Raw genomic sequence first — 19,707 nt, 5'->3', positions numbered from 1 at the left:
AGCTAAGGGTCAGTACTCACCAGTCTGTGGAGCTGTAGATAACGGTCAGTACTCACCAGTCTGTGCAGCAGCAGCTGTAGCTCTATGGAGGAGACTGAGGTGTTGAACTGGGCAGCGTAGGAGCAGGTCTGCTGGCACCTCTTCAGCAGCTCAAACAGAGCAGAGTCCATGCTTAGGGCCTCAGGGGTCCGCATCCGCAGGCCCTCAAAGTTCAGTATGGTACTGCACAGGAATGTCACCTGGTATTGGGAATAATAAAGTTGAGGAATGTCACCTGGTACTGGGAATAATAAAGTTGAGGAACGTGAACTGGTACTGGGAATAATACAGTTGAGGAATGTCACCTGGTACTGGGAATAATAAAGTTGAGGAACGTGAACTGGTACTGGGAATAATACAGTTGAGGAACGTCACCTGGCACTGGGAATAATAAAGTTGAGGAACGCGAACTGGTATTGGGAATAATAAAGTTGAGGAATGTGAACTGGTACTGGGAATAATAAAGTTGAGGAATGTCACCTGGTATTGGGAATAATAAAGTTGAGGAACGCGAACTGGTAGTGGGAATAATAAAGTTTAGATATAATTTTAAATAGCTCTCCAGGGCCAGACTTGAAGAACACAGTTACTAGCTTGAACCCTGGTGAAAAGATGTGGACTACACAAATGGTTTCCATCCTTGCCGTCTGTCGGCTAAATACAGTGCCCTGCGAAAGTATTCGGCCCCTTTGAACTTTGCGACCTTTTGCCACATTTCAGGCTTCAAACATAAAGATATAAAAAATATTTTTTTTTGTGAAGAATCAACAAGTGGGACACAATCATGAACGACATTTATTGAATATTTCAAACTTTTTTAACAAATCAAAAACTGAAAAATTGGGTGTGCAAAATTATTCAGCCCCCTTAAGTTAATACTTTGTAGCGCCACCTTTTGCTGCGATTACAGCTGTAAGTCTCTTGGGGTATGTCGATCAGTTTTGCACATCGAGAGACTGAATTTTTTCCCCCATTCCTCCTTGCAAAACAGCTCGAGCTCAGTGAGGTTGGATGGAGAGCATTTGTGAACAGCAGTTTTCAAAAAAAGTTTGAAATATCCAATAAATGTCGTTCCACTTCATGATTGTGTCCCACTTGTTGTTGATTCTTCACAAAAAAATACAGTTTATTATGAATGGCCGATATGTATCACTAGTTAGAAATGTCCGTTTAGCCTTCTCCCGCTAGAATGACCGGTATGTATCGTCTAGTTAGAAATGTCCGTTTAGCCTTCTCCCGCTAGAATGACCGGTATGTATCGTCTAGTCAGAAATGTCCGTTTAGCCTTCTCCCGCTAGAATGACCGGTATGTATCACTAGTTAGAAATGTCAGTTTAGCCTTCTCCCGCTAGAATGACCGATATGTATCGTCTAGTTAGAAATGTCAGTTTAGCCTTCTCCCGCTAGAATGACCGATATGTATCGTCTAGTTAGAAATGTCAGTTTAGCCTTCTCCCGCTAGAATGACCGGTATGGATCACTAGTCAGAAATGTCAGTTTAGCCTTCTCCCGCTAGAATGACCGATATGTATCGTCTAGTCAGAAATGTCAGTTTAGCCTTCTCCCGCTAGAATGACCGATATGTATCGTCTAGTTAGAAATGTCAGTTTAGCCTTCTCCCGCTAGAATGACCGATATGTATCGTCTAGTCAGAAATGTCAGTTTAGCCTTCTCCCGCTAGAATGACCGGTATGTATCGTCTAGTTAGAAATGTCAGTTTAGCCTTCTCCCGCTAGAATGACCGGTATGGATCACTAGTCAGAAATGTCAGTTTAGCCTTCTCCCGCTAGAATGACCGATATGTATCGTCTAGTCAGAAATGTCAGTTTAGCCTTCTCCCGCTAGAATGACCCGTCTAGTCAGAAAAGTGTTTAGCCTTCTCCCGCTAGAATGACCGGTATGGATCACTAGTCAGAAATGTCCGTTTAGCCTTCTCCCGCTAGAATGACCGGTATGTATCGTCTAGTCAGAAATGTCAGTTTAGCCTTCTCCCGCTAGAATGACCGGTATGTATCGTCTAGTCAGAAATGTCCGTTTAGCCTTCTCCTGCTAGAATGACCGGTATGGATCACTAGTCAGAAATGTCAGTTTAGCCTTCTCCCGCTAGAATGACCAATATGTATCGTCTAGTTAGAAATGTCCGTTTAGCCTTCTCCGCTAGAATGACCTAGTCAGAAATGTCCGTTTAGCCTTCTCCCGCTAGAATGACCGATATGTATCGTCTAGTTAGAAATGTCCGTTTAGCCTTCTCCGCTAGAATGACCGGTATGGATCACTAGTCAGAAATGTCCGTTTAGCCTTCTCCCGCTAGAATGACCGATATGTATCGTCTAGTCAGAAATGTCCGTTTAGCCTTCTCCCGCTAGAATGAATGACCAATATGTATCGTCTAGTCAGAAATGTCAGTTTAGCCTTCTCCCGCTAGAATGACCGGTATGGATCACTAGTTGGAAATGTCCGTTTAGCCTTCTCCCGCTAGAATGACCGATATGTATCGTCTAGTCAGAAATGTCCGTTTAGCCTTCTCCCGCTAGAATGACCTATGTATCGTCTAGTCAGAAATGTCAGTTTAGCCTTCTCCCGCTAGAATGACCGGTATGTATCGTCTAGTTAGAAATGTCAGTTTAGCCTTCTCCCGCTAGAATGACCGGTATGGATCACTAGTCAGAAATGTCAGTTTAGCCTTCTCTAGAATGAGAAATGTCAGAAATGTCAGTTTAGCCTTCTCCCGCTAGAATGACCAATATGTATCGTCTAGTCAGAAAAGTCCGTTTAGCCTTCTCCCGCTAGAATGACCGGTATGGATCACTAGTCAGAAATGTCCGTTTAGCCTTCTCCCGCTAGAATGACCGGTATGTATCGTCTAGTCAGAAATGTCCGTTTAGCCTTCTCCCGCTAGAATGACCGGTATGTATCGTCTAGTCAGAAATGTCCGTTTAGCCTTCTCCTGCTAGAATGACCGGTATGGATCACTAGTCAGAAATGTCAGTTTAGCCTTCTCCCGCTAGAATGACCAATATGTATCGTCTAGTTAGAAATGTCCGTTTAGCCTTCTCCCGCTAGAATGACCAATATGTATCGTCTAGTTAGAAATGTCCGTTTAGCCTTCTCCCGCTAGAATGACCGATATGTATCGTCTAGTTAGAAATGTCAGTTTAGCCTTCTCCCGCTAGAATGACCGGTATGGATCACTAGTTGGAAATGTCCGTTTAGCCTTCTCCCGCTAGAATGACCGATATGTATCGTCTAGTCAGAAATGTCAGTTTAGCCTTCTCCCGCTAGAATGACCGGTATGGATCACTAGTTGGAAATGTCCGTTTAGCCTTCTCCCGCTAGAATGACCGATATGTATCGTCTAGTCAGAAATGTCCGTTTAGCCTTCTCCCGCTAGAATGACCGATATGTATCGTCTAGTCAGAAATGTCAGTTTAGCCTTCTCCCGCTAGAATGACCGGTATGTATCACTAGTCAGAAATGTCAGTTTAGCCTTCTCCCGCTAGAATGACCGATATGTATCGTCTAGTCAGAAATGTCCGTTTAGCCTTCTCCCGCTAGAATGACCGATATGTATCGTCTAGTTAGAAATGTCAGTTTAGCCTTCTCCCGCTAGAATGACCGGTATGGATCACTAGTCAGAAATGTCCGTTTAGCCTTCTCCCGCCAGATTAAGCGATATATTATTATTATATTATATATTATGTATCGTCTCGTGTTGATAGGACAGTCGGCTGTCAGTCACAGAGCGTCGGCAGGGAAACACGGCCGTTTTGTCAGTCTGTTCTCTGTCCCCGCCTCTCGGTACCGGTGTTATTTTTATAGACTGTGGTTGGCTGCGCTCAAATTTCTTCTCACGGAGGAGGAGGGAGAGCATGATACGAGTCTTCATCGTCTCTCCTGTGAATGAATTTACACGTCACGTTTACATGGTAACGAAGAGTTGAAATCCACTTGTTGTCTTTGCGGCGTTTCATTAGGATCCCCATTAGCGGTTGTGAAAGCAGAAGCTACTCTTCCTGGGTTCCACACAAAACAGGAAACAGAATACAGAACATTACAGACAAGAACAGCTCAAGCACCAAAGACATTTTATTTTTTAAATGATACATAACCCTACATATCAATACATACACAAACAAATATTTAGGTCAAATAGGGGAGAGGCGTTGAACGGTGAAGTTTTGATTTATCCATGTTTTAAAAAAAAGCACATTCCTTCCAGCTCAGGGAATGATTTGTCCCAAATATAAATCTCTTGGATCAGGACCAGTTAATTACTGGTCACCTACTCCTAAACACACTGCGACTCCTCGTTCAGGGTTTCAGTGACCTCCTTGGATGTGGTGGCTGACATGTAGACGGTTGAATCAGCACACACACGGACACACAGGCGTTTGTTTAAAATCGTGGCACATTCACTCATTTTCCTCGTGTGTTTCATAAGACTAAACAACCAGGGTGTTGGGTAACAGGTCTTGTAATTGTGCTTTGATTGACGACCAGAACAGCAAGCGTCGACTCGTTTATAAAAAGGCGTGAGACTGACTGAATAATTCAATCCTTTAATATCGCATTTCCTATTCATAAATCATAGAACGTCGTTTATATGTTCGTGGTATCGTGTCGGGACACGTAAAACCAAAATATCTGGTTTGTTTTGAACTAGGATTGGAAGCCCGTGTCGAGGCTTGTCAGTGACCTCTGAAGTGACTCATCGGTGTAGACTTGTGACTTGGTTGTTTCAAAAACAAACAGCTCTTTTTGAACGGGATGTTTTATGTGAACCGAATCGGTGAGAGAGCTGTTCATTTACTCCCTAATGTGCATACTGGTAGGCTACTACTGATTTTTAGCGATTCTCTTCAGGTAAATTATGAAAACATTCGATGAAGATGTTGAGTACCTCACTGCAGGAACAATAGGTAGTAGAGCCTTATTCTGGTCTGACTTTGTATAAAAGTGGGAGTGCACGATATTGCAGGGGGGTCTGGTGGGTCCTCCCCCTGAATTACTTTTGTATTTTCATTTTCCCCCTGCAATTCTATACTGAACAAATATAAATGAACATGCAACAATTTCTAAATGTTTTAGTGCGTTACAGTTCATATAAGGAAATCAGTCTATTGAAATAAATTAATTAGGTCCTAATCTATGAATTTCACATGACTGGGAATACAGATATGCATCTGTTGGTCACAGATACCTTAAAAAAGAGAAGGGAAAAAACGGTAGGGGCTTGGATCAGAAAACCAGTCAGTATCTGGTGGGACCATCTGCCTCAATGCAGCGCAACACATCTCCTTCACATAGAGTTGATCAGGCTGTTGATTGTGGAACGTTGTCCCACTACTCTTCAATGGCTGTTCAAAGTTGCTGGATATTGGAACACACTGTCATAAACACGTCGATCCAGAGCATCCCAAACATGCTCAATGGGTGACATGTCTGGTGAGTATGCAGGCCATGGAAGAACATTTTCAGCTTGCAGGAATTGTGTACAGATCCTTGCAACATGGAATCTGCATTATCGTAATGAAACGATGATGGCGGCGGATTAATGGCACGACAATGGGCCTCAGGATCTCATCACGGTATCTCTGTGCATTCAAATAGCCATCGATAAATTCAATTGTGTTTATTGTCCGTAGCTTATGCCTGTCCATACCATAACCCCACCGCCACCATGGGGCACTCTGTTCACATCAGCAAACCGCTTGCCCACACGACACCATACACATGGTCTGCGGTTGAGGCCGGTTGGACATACTGCCAAATTCTTTAGAACAACGTTGCGGCAGCTTACGGTAGAGAAATTAACGTTAAATTATCTGGCAACATTCCTGCAGTCAGTATGCCAATTGCACGCACCCTCAAAACTTGAGACATCTGTGGCATTGTGTTGTGTGTCGAAACTACAGCCTTTTATTGTCCCCAGCACAAGGTGCACCTGTGAAATGACCATACTTTTTGATATTCCACACCTGTCAGGTGGATGGAATATTTTGGCAAAGGATAAACGCTCACTAACAGGGATGTAAACTAATTTGCGCACAAAAGTTGATAGAAATGAGCTTTTTGTGCGTATGGAACATTTCTGGGATCTTTTACTTCATTCAGCTCATGAGACACTTTACATGCTGCATTTATATTTTGGTTCGGGGTATATTGTTTCTCAATAGGGAATCCATGTTTACTTGACAGAACACAATCTTTTAGGTTTTTGCATAAAATTGAAAGATTTAGTTTAATAATAAACTAAATTGAAAGAGAAGACTAGATTTAGTTTTTTCTAATACGAAAGAGTAGACAATGTTTTCTGACTCGATTAATAATCCCACCCACAGTGGATTGATTGACAGGTCTGAAACTCTACCAACTCTGAATCAAACATCATGCCCCCTCCCCTGACAAACCCACACACAGTGAATTATTGTTTGGCCAAACTGTTAAAGGGATAGTTCACCCAAATTAGAAAAAGGCCTATTGGTTTCCTTACCCTAAGTGTCCACAGTAACAAAGCCAATGAAATACATCATTGTGGCAATTCATATCTTGCACTAAAGCTGTAAATATGACTAATCTTAGAGAAGACCGGTTTAATGTTAAAAAATAGTTTTTACTTAGAAAATAGTCCTGATCCTATAAACGTAGACAACATCCAAAGCTACTAACACACTGAAATAATATATTTTCAGTGAATCAAGGCATTAGCATGTACGAGGAGGCGGGGTCCCTGGGAAATGCCCCTCCCAGGGACCCCCACAGCATGGGAATTCCCTGGCTGGCAAATTTTTCTCAATTTTCTTGCAGAAAACCTTGACTATACAGGGAATAGGGTGCCATTGGAGACGTAAACCCAGAAGGTGGAGACGTAAACCCAGAAGGTGGAGACCCAGAAGGTGGAGACGTAAACCCAGAAGGTGGAGACCCAGAAGGTGGAGAGGTAAACCCAGGAAAGGTGGAGACGTAAACCCAGAAGGTGGAGACCCAGAAGGTGGAGACGTAAACCCAGAAGGTGGAGACCCAGAAGGTGGAGAGGTAAACCCAGGAGAGGTGGAGAGGTAAACCCAGGAGAGGTGGAGAGGTAAACCCAGGAGAGGTGGAGAGGTAAACCCAGGAAGGTGGAGGTAAACCCAGAGAGGTAAACCCAGAAGGTGGAGACGTAAACCCAGAAGGTGGAGACGTAAACCCAGGAGAGGTGGAGAGGTAAACCCAGGAGAGGTGGAGAGGTAAACCCAGGAGAGGTGGAGAGGTAAACCCAGGAGAGGTGGAGAGGTAAACCCAGGAGAGGTGGAGAGGTAAACCCAGGAGAGGTGGAGAGGTAAACCCAGGAGAGGTGGAGAGGTAAACCCAGGAGAGGTGGAGAGGTAAACCCAGAAGGTGGAGAGGTAAACCCAGGAGAGGTGGAGAGGTAAACCCAGGAGAGGTGGAGAGGTAAACCCAGGAGAGGTGGAGAGGTAAACCCAGAAGGTGGAGAGGTAAACCCAGGAGAGGTGGAGAGGTGGAGGTGGAGAGGTAAACCCAGGAGAGGTGGAGAGGTAAACCCAGGAGAGGTGGAGAGGTAAACCCAGGAGAGGTGGAGAGGTAAACCCAGGAGAGGTGGAGAGGTAAACCCAGGAGAGGTGGAGAGGTAAACCCAGGAGAGGTGGAGAGGTAAACCCAGAAGGTGGAGAGGTAAACCCAGGAGAGGTGGAGAGGTAAACCCAGGAGAGGTGGAGAGGTAAACCCAGAAGGTGGAGACGTAAACCCAGGAGAGGTGGAGAGGTAAACCCAGGAGAGGTGGAGAGGTAAACCCAGGAGAGGTGGAGAGGTAAACCCAGGAGAGGTGGAGAGGTAAACCCAGGAGAGGTGGAGAGGTAAACCCAGAAGGTGGAGAGGTAAACCCAGGAGAGGTGGAGAGGTAAACCCAGGAGAGGTGGAGAGGTAAACCCAGGAAAGGTGGAGAGGTAAACCCAGGAGAGGTGGAGAGGTAAACCCAGAAGAGGTGGAGAGGTAAACCCAGGAGAGGTGGAGAGGTAAACCCAGAAGGTGGAGAGGTAAACCCAGAAGGTGGAGAGGTAAACCCAGGAGAGGTGGAGAGGTAAACCCAGGAGAGGTGGAGAGGTAAACCCAGGAGAGGTGGAGAGGTAAACCCAGGAGAGGTGGAGAGGTGGAGAGGTAAACCCAGGAGAGGTGGAGAGGTGGAGAGGTAAACCCAGGAGAGGTGGAGAGGTAAACCCAGGAGAGGTGGAGAGGTAAACCCAGGAGAGGTGGAGAGGTAAACCCAGAAGGTGGAGAGGTAAACCCAGGAGAGGTGGAGAGGTAAACCCAGGAGAGGTGGAGAGGTAAACCCAGAAGGTGGAGAGGTGGAGAGGTGGAGAGGTAAACCCAGGAGAGGTGGAGAGGTGGAGAGGTGGAGAGGTAAACCCAGGAGAGGTGGAGAGGTGGAGAGGTAAACCCAGGAGAGGTGGAGAGGTAAACCCAGGAGAGGTGGAGAGGTAAACCCAGGAGAGGTGGAGAGGTAAACCCAGGAGAGGTGGAGAGGTAAACCCAGGAGAGGTGGAGAGGTAAACCCAGGAGAGGTGGAGAGGTAAACCCAGAAGGTGGAGAGGTAAACCCAGGAGAGGTGGAGAGGTGGAGAGGTAAACCCAGGAGAGGTGGAGAGGTAAACCCAGGAGAGGTGGAGAGGTAAACCCAGGAGAGGTGGAGAGGTAAACCCAGAAGGTGGAGAGGTAAACCCAGGAGAGGTGGAGAGGTAAACCCAGGAGAGGTGGAGAGGTAAACCCAGGAGAGGTGGAGAGGTAAACCCAGGAGAGGTGGAGAGGTAAACCCAGAAGGTGGAGACCCAGAAGGTGGAGACGTAAACCCAGGAGAGGTGGAGAGGTAAACCCAGGAGAGGTGGAGACGTAAACCCAGGAGAGGTGGAGAGGTAAACCCAGGAGAGGTGGAGAGGTAAACCCAGGAGAGGTGGAGAGGTAAACCCAGGAGAGGTGGAGAGGTAAACCCAGGAGAGGTGGAGAGGTAAACCCAGAAGGTGGAGAGGTAAACCCAGGAGAGGTGGAGAGGTAAACCCAGGAGGTGGAGACGTAAACCCAGGAGAGGTGGAGACGTAAACCCAGAAGGTGGAGACCCAGAAGGTGGAGACGTAAACCCAGAAGGTGGAGACCCAGAAGGTGGAGACGTAAACCCAGGAGAGGTGGAGAGGTAAACCCAGGAGAGGTGGAGAGGTAAACCCAGGAGAGGTGGAGACGTAAACCCAGAAGGTGGAGACCCAAACCCAGAAGGTGGAGACCCAAACCCAGAAGGTGGAGACGTAAACCCAGAAGGTGGAGAGGTAAACCCAGAAGGTGGAGACGTAAACCCAGAAGGTAGAGACCCAGAAGGTGGAGACGTAAACCCAGAAGGTGGAGAGGTAAACCCAGAAGGTGGAGACCCAAACCCAGAAGGTGGAGACGTAAACCCAGAAGGTGGAGACGTAAACCCAGAAGGTGGGCAGCGTGAGTGGTGTACCTGGCTGGTACGCTGGCTCTCCCGGGCCACGAGGGCGCGGCGCTCTGCGATGGTCAGATCAAAGTCCTGGAGCACCGGGGCCAGGGCAGGGTTGGCCCCTCCGGCCCACTTCAGACGCTGCTCTATACTGCCCTCTAGTGATGCCAGCTTCTCCTGCAGGGGGGGGGAGAGGACAGATCCAATTAAAAAAACACAGACACACAGTCATTAAAGGACTCAGACCAGAGAGAGAAAAGAGAGCATTTTATTTACAGGAGTAGCTAAGAGTAACGGTCTAGTTAGCTATCAAGGTTGACAGATTGGTCAGCAGGTAGCCTAGTGGTTAGAGCGTTGGGCAAGTAACTGAAAGGTTGCTAGATCGAATCCCCGAGCAGACAAGGTAAAAATCTGTCGTTCTGCCCCCTGAACAAGGCAGTTAACTCACTGATCCTCGGCTGTCATTGTAAAAAAAAAAATTTGTTCTCAACTGACTTGCCAAGTTAAATAAAGGTGAAATAAAAAACATAAATAATAATTGGTGATGACTGACCTGGACAGCAGCGATGGCCGCCTCGTCCTGGCTGAGTTTGTAAAGCTTCTTCTTCATGCTACTGAGGATGATGGAGCGAGGAGGAGGGCTCACACTCATCGGCTGGGTCCTAGGGCCGAGCACGTCCTCATGCTGCCACTGGAACACAGACAGAGGACGGGGTTAAAGGGTAAATACCAAAAACACTACGTCCTATGATTAACAGTGTTAAATAACAATAACACGTGAAAACAATATATGTTTTTTTGTGAACGAATATTTCATTTTTGTCGTCGTAGCAACATGTGAAAATCTGTTGCAGCTCAAGTGTTAAAACACTACTTCCTAAGATTAACAGTATTTATTTTTGTGAACGAATAATTTAATTTTTTTGTCGTCTTAATTAACAAGGTTGGTAGCAACATGTGAAAATCTGTTTTCAGCTCAAGTCAACTACAAAACCCACAATACAATGCTCTCTCTGGGGTTGGCCAGCTAGCAAACGTAGCGACACAGAATAATACCAAAGTCAATATCAGCATGTGAAGTAGCTAGCTAGCTGTAAAAACACAAACGTGCAACTCTGCTACCCAGAGACAGTGCAGGGAACGGCAACAAGGGCCCGTGCCTCAGACACAAAGGGGACTCCATAACGAGATGGTAGATGGTTAAATAATTTGGTACACTGTAGATTGAGCACATATATACGTTGTCATGACGATATTAACTTGATTATATACTTGTTCTAGAACAAGTATGACGGTACTGTCTATTGGCTGATACAGCAATCTGGAGTGAAGGTAATGGTTTTAAAACCGTTATGAAATGTGATAAAGCGTCTGCTAAATGGCATATATATATATATATATGATAACACATTATCTCCTGTGACAGAACCATGTCCTCTACATGACCAACAGTATGTGGACACCTGATCGTCAAAACGTCTCATTCCAAAATCACAGGCATTAATACAGAGTTGGTCCCCCCTTTGCTGCTATAACAGCCTCCACTCTTCTGGGAAGGCTTTCCACTAGATGTTGGAACATTGCTGCTATAACAGCCTCCACTCTTCTGGGAAGGCTTTCCACTAGATGTTGGAACATTGCTGCTATAACAGCCTCCATTCTTCTGGGAAGGCTTTCCACTAGATGTTGGAACATTGCTGCTATAACAGCCTCCATTCTTCTGGGAAGGCTTTCCACTAGATGTTGGAACATTGCTGCTATAACAGCCTCCACTCTTCTGGGAAGGCTTTCCACTAGATGTTGGAACATTGCTGTGGGAACTTGCTTCCATTCAGCCACAAGAGCATTAGTGAGGTTGGGCTCTGATGTTAGGCGATTAGGCCTGGCTCACAGTCAGCATTCCAATTCATTCCAGAGGTGTTCTATGGGGTTGAGGTCAGGGCTCTGTGCAGGCCAGTCAAGATCTTCCAGACTGAGCTCGACAAACAATTTCTGTATGGACCTGACTTTGGGCACGGGGGGCATTGTCATGCTGAAACAGGAAAGGGCCTTCCCCAAACTGTTGCCACAAAGTTGGAAGCACAGAATCATCTAGAATGTCATTGTATGCTGTAGTGTTAAGATTTCCCTTCACTGGAACTAAGGGGCCCGAACCATGAAAAACAGCCCCAGACCATTATTCCTCCTCCACCAAACTTTACAGTTGGCACTATGCATTGGGGCAGGTAGCGTTCTCCTGGCATCCACCAAACCCAGATTAGTCCGTCGGACTGACAGATGGTGAAGCGTGATTCATCACTCCAGAGAAAACCTTTCCACTGCTCTAGAGGCAGTGAGCTTCACACCACTCCAGCCGACGCTTGACATTGAGCAGTGATCTTAGGCTTGTATGTGCCTGCTCGGCCATGGAAACCCATTTCATGAAGCTCTCGACGAACAGTTCTTGTGCCGATGTTGCTTCCAGAAGGCAGTTGGGAACTCAGCAGTGAGTGTTGCAACAGAGGACTGACGATTCTTAAGAGCTACGCGCTTCAGCACTCTGCAGTCCTGTTCTGGGAGCTTGTGTGGCCTACCACTTCGCGGCTGAGCCGTTGTTGCTCCTAGAGGTTTCCACTTCACAATAACAGCACTCACAGTTAACAGGGTCAGCTCTAGCAGGGCAGAAGTTTTACAAACTGACTTGTTGGAAATGTGGCATCCTATGACGGTGCCACTTTGAAAGTCACTGAACTCTTCAGTAAGGTCATTCTACTGCCAATGTTTGTCTGTGGAGATTGCATGGCGGTGTGCTTGATTTTATACACCTGTCAGCAACAGGGTGTGGCTTAAATAGCCGAATCCACACATTCTAATGGGTGTCCCACATACTCGTGTGTGTGTATATATATATATATATATATAGTGTAGCTATGACATGTTCCTACACGATTTCTTGATTTCTCAAACGGACCACTTAGTGGTTAAATCATGTTATTTAACCCCCTGATACAACACAGGCTTTTACCAAATTCACAGGAGTTTCATGATTTATATTCCTGGGGGTGGACTATCCCTTTAACACACACACACACACACACACACACACACACACACACACACACACACACACACACACACACACACACACACACACACACACACACACACACACACACACACACACACACACACACACACACACAGGGTCCTAGGACCTATCAAGTCTTCATGCTGCCACTGGGCTACACAGAGACAGGACAGGGTTAACCCCACCCCTCCTCTCACACAGAGACAGGACAGGGTTAACCCCCACCCCCCTCCTCTCACACAGAGACAGGACAGGGTTAACCCCCACCCCTCCTCTCACACAGAGACAGGACAGGGTTAACCCCCACCCCTCCTCTCACACAGAGACAGGACAGGGTTAACCCCCACCCCCTCCTCTCACACAGAGACAGGACAGGGTTAACCCCCTACCCTCCTCTCACACTAGGACACACAGAGACAGGACAGGGTTAACCCCCACCCCCGCCTCTCACACTGGGACACACAGAGAAAGGACAGGGTTAACCCCCACCCCCTCCTCTCACACAGAGACAGGACAGGGTTAACCCCCACCCCTCCTCTCACACAGAGACAGGACAGGGTTAACCCCCACCCCTCCTCTCACACAGAGACAGGACAGGGTTAACCCCCACCCCCCTCCTCTCACACAGAGACAGGACAGGGTTAACCCCCTACCCTCCTCTCACACTAGGACACACAGAGACAGGACAGGGTTAACCCCCACCCCCTCCTCTCACACTGGGACACACAGAGACAGGACAGGGTTAACCCCCACCCCCTCCGCTCACACAGAGACAGGACAGGGTTAACCCCCACCCCTCCTCTCACACTGGGACACACAGAGACAGGACAGGGTTAACCCCCACCCCTCCTCTCACACTGGGACACACAGAGACAGGACAGTGTTAACCCCCCCTCCTCTCACAGAGACAGGACAGGGTTAAACCCCCCTCCTCTCACAGAGACAGGACAGGGTTAAACCCCCCTCCTCTCACCTGGAACATGGTGATGTGTAGCTGGGTGCGTTGCAGGGAGACCTTGGCAGCGTCCAGGCTGGTCTCCAGGCGTCTGAGCAGGTCCAGTTTCTTCCAGGCCGTGTCGTAGGATGACGCCAGCACCGTGCCTCTGTTCAGTAGCAGCTGAGACATACGGCCTGCGCCCAGACCCTGCACCACCGTCTGCTTACACAACTCATCCAGCGACACCTGGACAATTAACAACCACACGTTTAAAATCAGAACTAAACATGTATGAAGACGACATAACATCTTGATGGATCAGGTCCGTAACACGGCCTCCTTCCCACCTTGCCGTCGGCTCCGAAGTCCTTGGCCTCCACCTGCGCGGTGAGATCCAGACCCAGGGCGGACAGAGTGCTGCAGAGAGACAGACCCAGGGTCTGGGTGGGAAGACCAATCAGCATCTGACGGACAAACTCTGCTGTGAACGCCTTGATGGGCCGGGTCATCTGCTCCTCGCTCACTACCACCGCCGCCGCCGCCCCCCGGAACACGGGCTTCCCTGGTAGACCTACACCCCCCAGACCCACTACTGGGCCGTTGGAGGGAGGAGGGTCCTCAGACACTGGGGGGCACGTACCTGGGAGGGAGGGAGGGAGGGAGGGGGGAGAGAGAGGGGGTCAAACGCACTATATATATATATAATGTTTCAGATACCGTTTCATAAGGCTGGGAATTGCCAGGGACGTCGCAATACAATATTATCATGATACTTAGGTGGCGATACGATACGTATTTAGATTCCTACGATCCTATATGGATTGCTCTTCGATAGTGATTCTATATGGATTACTATTTGATAGTGATTCTATATGGATTGCTCTTCGATAGTGATTCTATATGGATTACTATTTGATAGTGATTCTATATGGATTGCTCTTCGATAGTGATTCTATATGGATTGCTCTTCGATAGTGATTCTATATGGATTGCTCTTCGATAGTGATTCTATATGGATTGCTCTTCGATAGTGATTCTATATGGATTGCTCTTCGATAGCGATTCTATATGGATTGCTCTTCGATAGTGATTTCTATTTGTGATTCGATGTTCCAAACATACTGCTGACTATACGTCTGCTGCAGAGAGACGAGAGAGAGTCATGAGAAAACAAGATTAGATCAGACGCGGAGACAGAGGACGAGGAGACAGAAGACGCGGAGACAGAAGCCGCGGAGACAGAAGCCGCGGAGACAGAAGCCGCGGAGACAGAAGACGCGGAGACAGAAGACGCGGAGACAGAAGACGCGGAGACAGAAGACGCGGAGACAGAAGACGCGGAGACAGAAGACGCGGAGACAGAAGACGCGGAGACAGAAGACGCGGAGACAGAAGACGCGGAGACAGAAGACGCGGAGACAGAAGACGCGGAGACAGAAGCCGCGGAGACAGAAGCCGCGGAGACAGAAGCCGCGGAGACAGAAGCCGCGGAGACAGAAGCCGCGGAGACAGAAGCCGCGGAGACAGAAGCCGCGGTGACAGAAGCCATGGTGACAGAAGCCATGGTGACAGAAGCCATGGTGACAGAAGCCATGGTGACAGAAGCCATGGTGACAGAAGCCATGGTGACAGAAGCCAGGGAGACAGAAGCCAGGGAGACAGAAGCCATGGAGACAGAAGCCAGGGAGACAGAAGCCAGGGAGACAGAAGCCAGGGAGACAGAAGCCGCGGAGACAGAAGCCAGGGAGACAGAAGCCGCGGAGACAGAAGCCAGGGAGACAGAAGCCAGGGAGACAGAAGCCGCGGAGACAGAAGCCATGGTGACAGAAGCCATGGAGACAGCGGTGCTGAAAACCAACTGGCTCATTTTAGACGGTTGGAGAACAAGAGAGAAAATCCAAAAGTTGTGGAGCAGGACCAGACAACGAGTGATCGTCAAAACTAAGATATATTGTCAATAATAATATCCTGATAAGTATCTGTTTTTATTTGACATTTATTAAACTAGGCAAGTCGGTTAAGAACAAATTCTTATTTTCAATGACGGCCTGGGAACAGTGGGGTTAACTGCCTGTTCAGGGGCAGAACGACAGATTTGTACCTTGTCAGCTCGGGGGTTTGAACTTGCAACCTTCCGGTTACTAGTCCAACGCTCTAACCGCTAGGCTACCCTGCCGCCCCTACGCTCTAACCGCTAGGCTACCCTGCCGCCCCCACGCTCTAACCGCTAGGCTACCCTGCCGCCCCCACGCTCTAACCACTAGGCTACCCTGCCGCCCCTACGCTCTAACCACTAGGCTACCCTGCCGCCCCCACGCTCTAACCACTAGGCTACCCTGCCTCCCCTACGCTCTAACCACTAGGCTACCCTGCCGCCCCTACGCTCTAACCACTAGGCTACCCTGCCGCCCCCACGCTCTAACCACTAGGCTACCCTGCCGCCCCACGCTCTAACCACTAGGCTACCCTGCCGCCCCCACGCTCTAACCACTAGGCTACCCTGCCGCCCCCACGCTCTAACCACTAGGCTACCCTGCCGCCCCCACGCTCTAACCACTAGGCTACCCTGCCGCCCCCACGCTCTAACCACTAGGCTACCCTGCCGCCCCCACGCTCTAACCACTAGGCTACCCTGCCGCCCCCACGCTCTAACCACTAGGCTACCCTGCCGCCCCCACGCTCTAACCACTAGGCTACCCTGCCGCCCCCACGCTCTAACCACTAGGCTACCCTGCCGCCCCCACGCTCTAACCACTAGGCTACCCTGCCGCCCCCACGCTCTAACCACTAGGCTACCCTGCCGCCCCCACGCTCTAACCACTAGGCTACCCTGCCGCCCCCACGCTCTAACCACTAGGCTACCCTGCCGCCCCCACGCTCTAACCACTAGGCTACCCTGCCGCCCCCACGCTCTAACCACTAGGCTACCCTGCCGCCCCCACGCTCTAACCACTAGGCTACCCTGCCGCCCCCACGCTCTAACCACTAGGCTACCCTGCCGCCTCCACGCTCTAACCACTAGGCTACCCTGCCGCCTCCACGCTCTAACCACTAGGCTACCCTGCCGCCCCCACGCTCTAACTACTAGGCTACCCTGCCGCCCCCACGCTCTAACCACTAGGCTAGCCTGCCGCCCCTACGCTCTAACCACTAGGCTACCCTGCCGCCTCTACGCTCTAACCACTAGGCTACCCTGCCGCCTCTACGCTCTAACCACTAGGCTACCCTGCCGCCTCTACGCTCTAACCACTAGGCTACCCTGCCGCCTCTACGCTCTAACCACTAGGCTACCCTGCCGCCTCTACGCTCTAACCACTAGGCTACCCTGCCGCCTCTACGCTCTAACCACTAGGCTACCCTGCCGCCTCTACGCTCTAACCACTAGGCTACCCTGCCGCCTCTACACTCTAACCACTAGGCTACCCTGCCGCCTCTACGCTCTAACCACTAGGCTACCCTGCCGCCTCTACGCTCTAACCACTAGGCTCCCTGCCACCTCTACGCTCTAACCATTAGGCTACCTGCCACCTCTACACTCTAAGAGAGTGTCTGAGCGAAGGTTCCACACAGAGAGACTATAAAGCCATCCGTATTCTCACCAGAGAGTGAAGGATCCACACAGAGAGACTATAAAGCCATCAGTATTCTCACCAGAGAGTGAAGGATCCACACAGAGAGACTATAAAGCCATCAGTATTCTCACCAGAGAGTGAAGGATCCACACAGAGAGACTATAAAGCCATCAGTATTCTCACCAGAGAGTGAAGGATCCACACAGAGAGACTATAAAGCCATCAGTATTCTCACCAGAGAGTGTCTGAGCGAAGGATCCACAGAGCCTGAAAAACTCCCTGATGGTTTGGAGTCTCTTGAGGAAGAAGATCTCCTCCAGAACATGTCTGTGAGGACCGCTGTGGAAGAAATGGACCTGGGCCGCCCGCGCCTCACGCATCACATCCACCTTCCGCCACGCCGGCGGCACCTCCATGGAAATCATCTGGAAAGGAGAGGAAATAACATCATTGAGAGACGGGAGAGTGAGAAGAAAGGAATAGCCTGAGATAAGTGACAAACAAATGGAATATGGAGTGAAGAGGAACAACAAGACAAAGATGAGTTTAAGATGAAAGAGAGATTGAGAAAGAGAGAGGGGGGAAAGAGATTGAGAAAGAGAGAGGGGGAAAGAGATTGAGAAAGAGAGAGGGGGAAAGAGATTGAGAAAGAGAGAGGGGGAAAGAGAGAGGGGGAAAGAGATTGAGAAAGAGAGAGGGGGAAAGAGATTGAGAAAGAGAGAGGGGGAAGAGATTGAGAAAGAGAGAGGGGGAAAGAGATTGAGAAAGAGAGAGGGGGAAAGAGATTGAGAAAGAGAGAGGGGGAAAGAGATTGAGAAAGAGAGAGGGGGAAAGAGATTGAGAAAGAGAGAGGGGGAAAGAGATTGAGAAAGAGAGAGGGGGAAAGAGATTGAGAAAGAGAGAGGGGGAAAGAGATTGAGAAAGAGAGAGGGGGGAAAGAGATTGAGAAAGAGAGAGGGGGAAAGAGATTGAGAAAGAGAGAGGGGGAAAGAGATTGAGAAAGAGAGAGGGGGAAAGAGATTGAGATTGAGAAAGAGAGAGGGGGAAAGAGATTGAGAAAGAGAGAGGGGGAAAGAGATTGAGAAAGAGAGAGGGGGAAAGAGATTGAGAAAGAGAGAGGGGGAAAGAGATTGAGAAAGAGAGAGGGGGAAAGAGATTGAGAAAGAGAGAGGGGGAAAGAGATTGAGAAAGAGAGAGGGGGAAAGAGATTGAGAAAGAGAGAGGGGGAAAGAGATTGAGAAAGAGAGAGGGGGGAAAGAGATTGAGAAAGAGAGAGGGGGGAAAGAGATTGAGAAAGAGAGAGGGGGGAAAGAGATTGAGAAAGAGAGAGAGGAAATATCTTGAGAAAGAGAGAGGGGGGAAAGAGATTGAGGCTGAGAGGGGAAAGAGATTGAGAAAGAGTGAGGACATTGAGGAAGTAGATGTGTTACCTTCTCTGTGAGCTGCCCGAAGGCGGTCTCTAGCTGAGCAAACATGCCATCGAAGGCCACCAGCAGCATCTGACCGGCGGACATCTTAGGAGAGTCCTGTCCCACGGCGTCCATACCGGCCCCTGGAGGCTGCATCAGCTGGCAGTACTGGGCCCGCAACATCCTGCAATATAACATAACCAATTAACACGAACCCTACTGCCTGTCTGTTCCCAGTACTGGGCCCACAACATCCTGAAATATAACCAATTAACACGAACCCTACTGCCTGTCTGTTCCCAGTACTGGGCCCACAACATCCTGAAATATAACCAATTAACACGAACCCTACTGCCTGTCTGTTCCCAGTACTGGGCCCACAACATCCTGCAATATAACCAATTAACACGAACCCTACTGCCTGTCTGTTCCCAGTACTGGGCCCACAACATCCTGAAATATAACCAATTAACACGAACCCTACTGCCTGTCTGTTCCCAGTACTGGGCCCACAACATCCTGCAATATAACATATAATATAACCAATTAACACGAACCCTACTGCCTGTCTGTTCCCAGTACTGGGCCCACAACATCCTGAAATATAACATAACTAATTAACACGAACCCTACTGCCTGTCTGTTCCCAGTACTGGGCCCACAACATCCTGAAATATAACATAACTAATTAACACGAACCCTACTGCCTGTCTGTTCCCAGTACTGGGCCCACAACATCCTGAAATATAACCAATTAACACGAACCCTACTGCCTGTCTGTTCCCAGTACTGGGCCCACAACATCCTGAAATATAACCAATTAACACGAACCCTACTGCCTGTCTGTTCCCAGTACTGGGCCCACAACATCCTGAAATATAACCAATTAACACGAACCCTACTGCCCGTCTGTTCCCAGTACTGGGCCCACAACATCCTGCAATATAACATATAATATAACCAATTAACACGAACCCTACTGCCTGTCTGTTCCCAGTACTGGGCCCACAACATCCTGAAATATAACCAATTAACACGAACCCTACTGCCTGTCTGTTCCCAGTACTGGGCCCACAACATCCTGAAATATAACCAATTAACACGAACCCTACTGCCTGTCTGTTCCCAGTACTGGGCCCACAACATCCTGAAATATAACCAATTAACACGAACCCTACTGCCTGTCTGTTCCCAGTACTGGGCCCGCAACATCCTGAAATA

The 19,707-nt window shown here is 48.8% G+C and overlaps 1 pseudogene; it reads right to left on the bottom strand.

The window, feature by feature from the left end:
- LOC124021692 overlaps positions 1-19,707 on the bottom strand; it is a 132,048-nt pseudogene that overhangs the window by 15,193 nt on the left and 97,148 nt on the right.

The sequence above is a fragment of the Oncorhynchus gorbuscha genome, unplaced genomic scaffold, assembly GCF_021184085.1.
Source record: "Oncorhynchus gorbuscha isolate QuinsamMale2020 ecotype Even-year unplaced genomic scaffold, OgorEven_v1.0 Un_scaffold_1165, whole genome shotgun sequence".
Taxonomy (NCBI): domain Eukaryota; kingdom Metazoa; phylum Chordata; class Actinopteri; order Salmoniformes; family Salmonidae; genus Oncorhynchus; species Oncorhynchus gorbuscha.
Note: the sequence above shows the minus strand (reverse complement) of the source record. Positions and strands in the feature narration are given on the sequence as shown.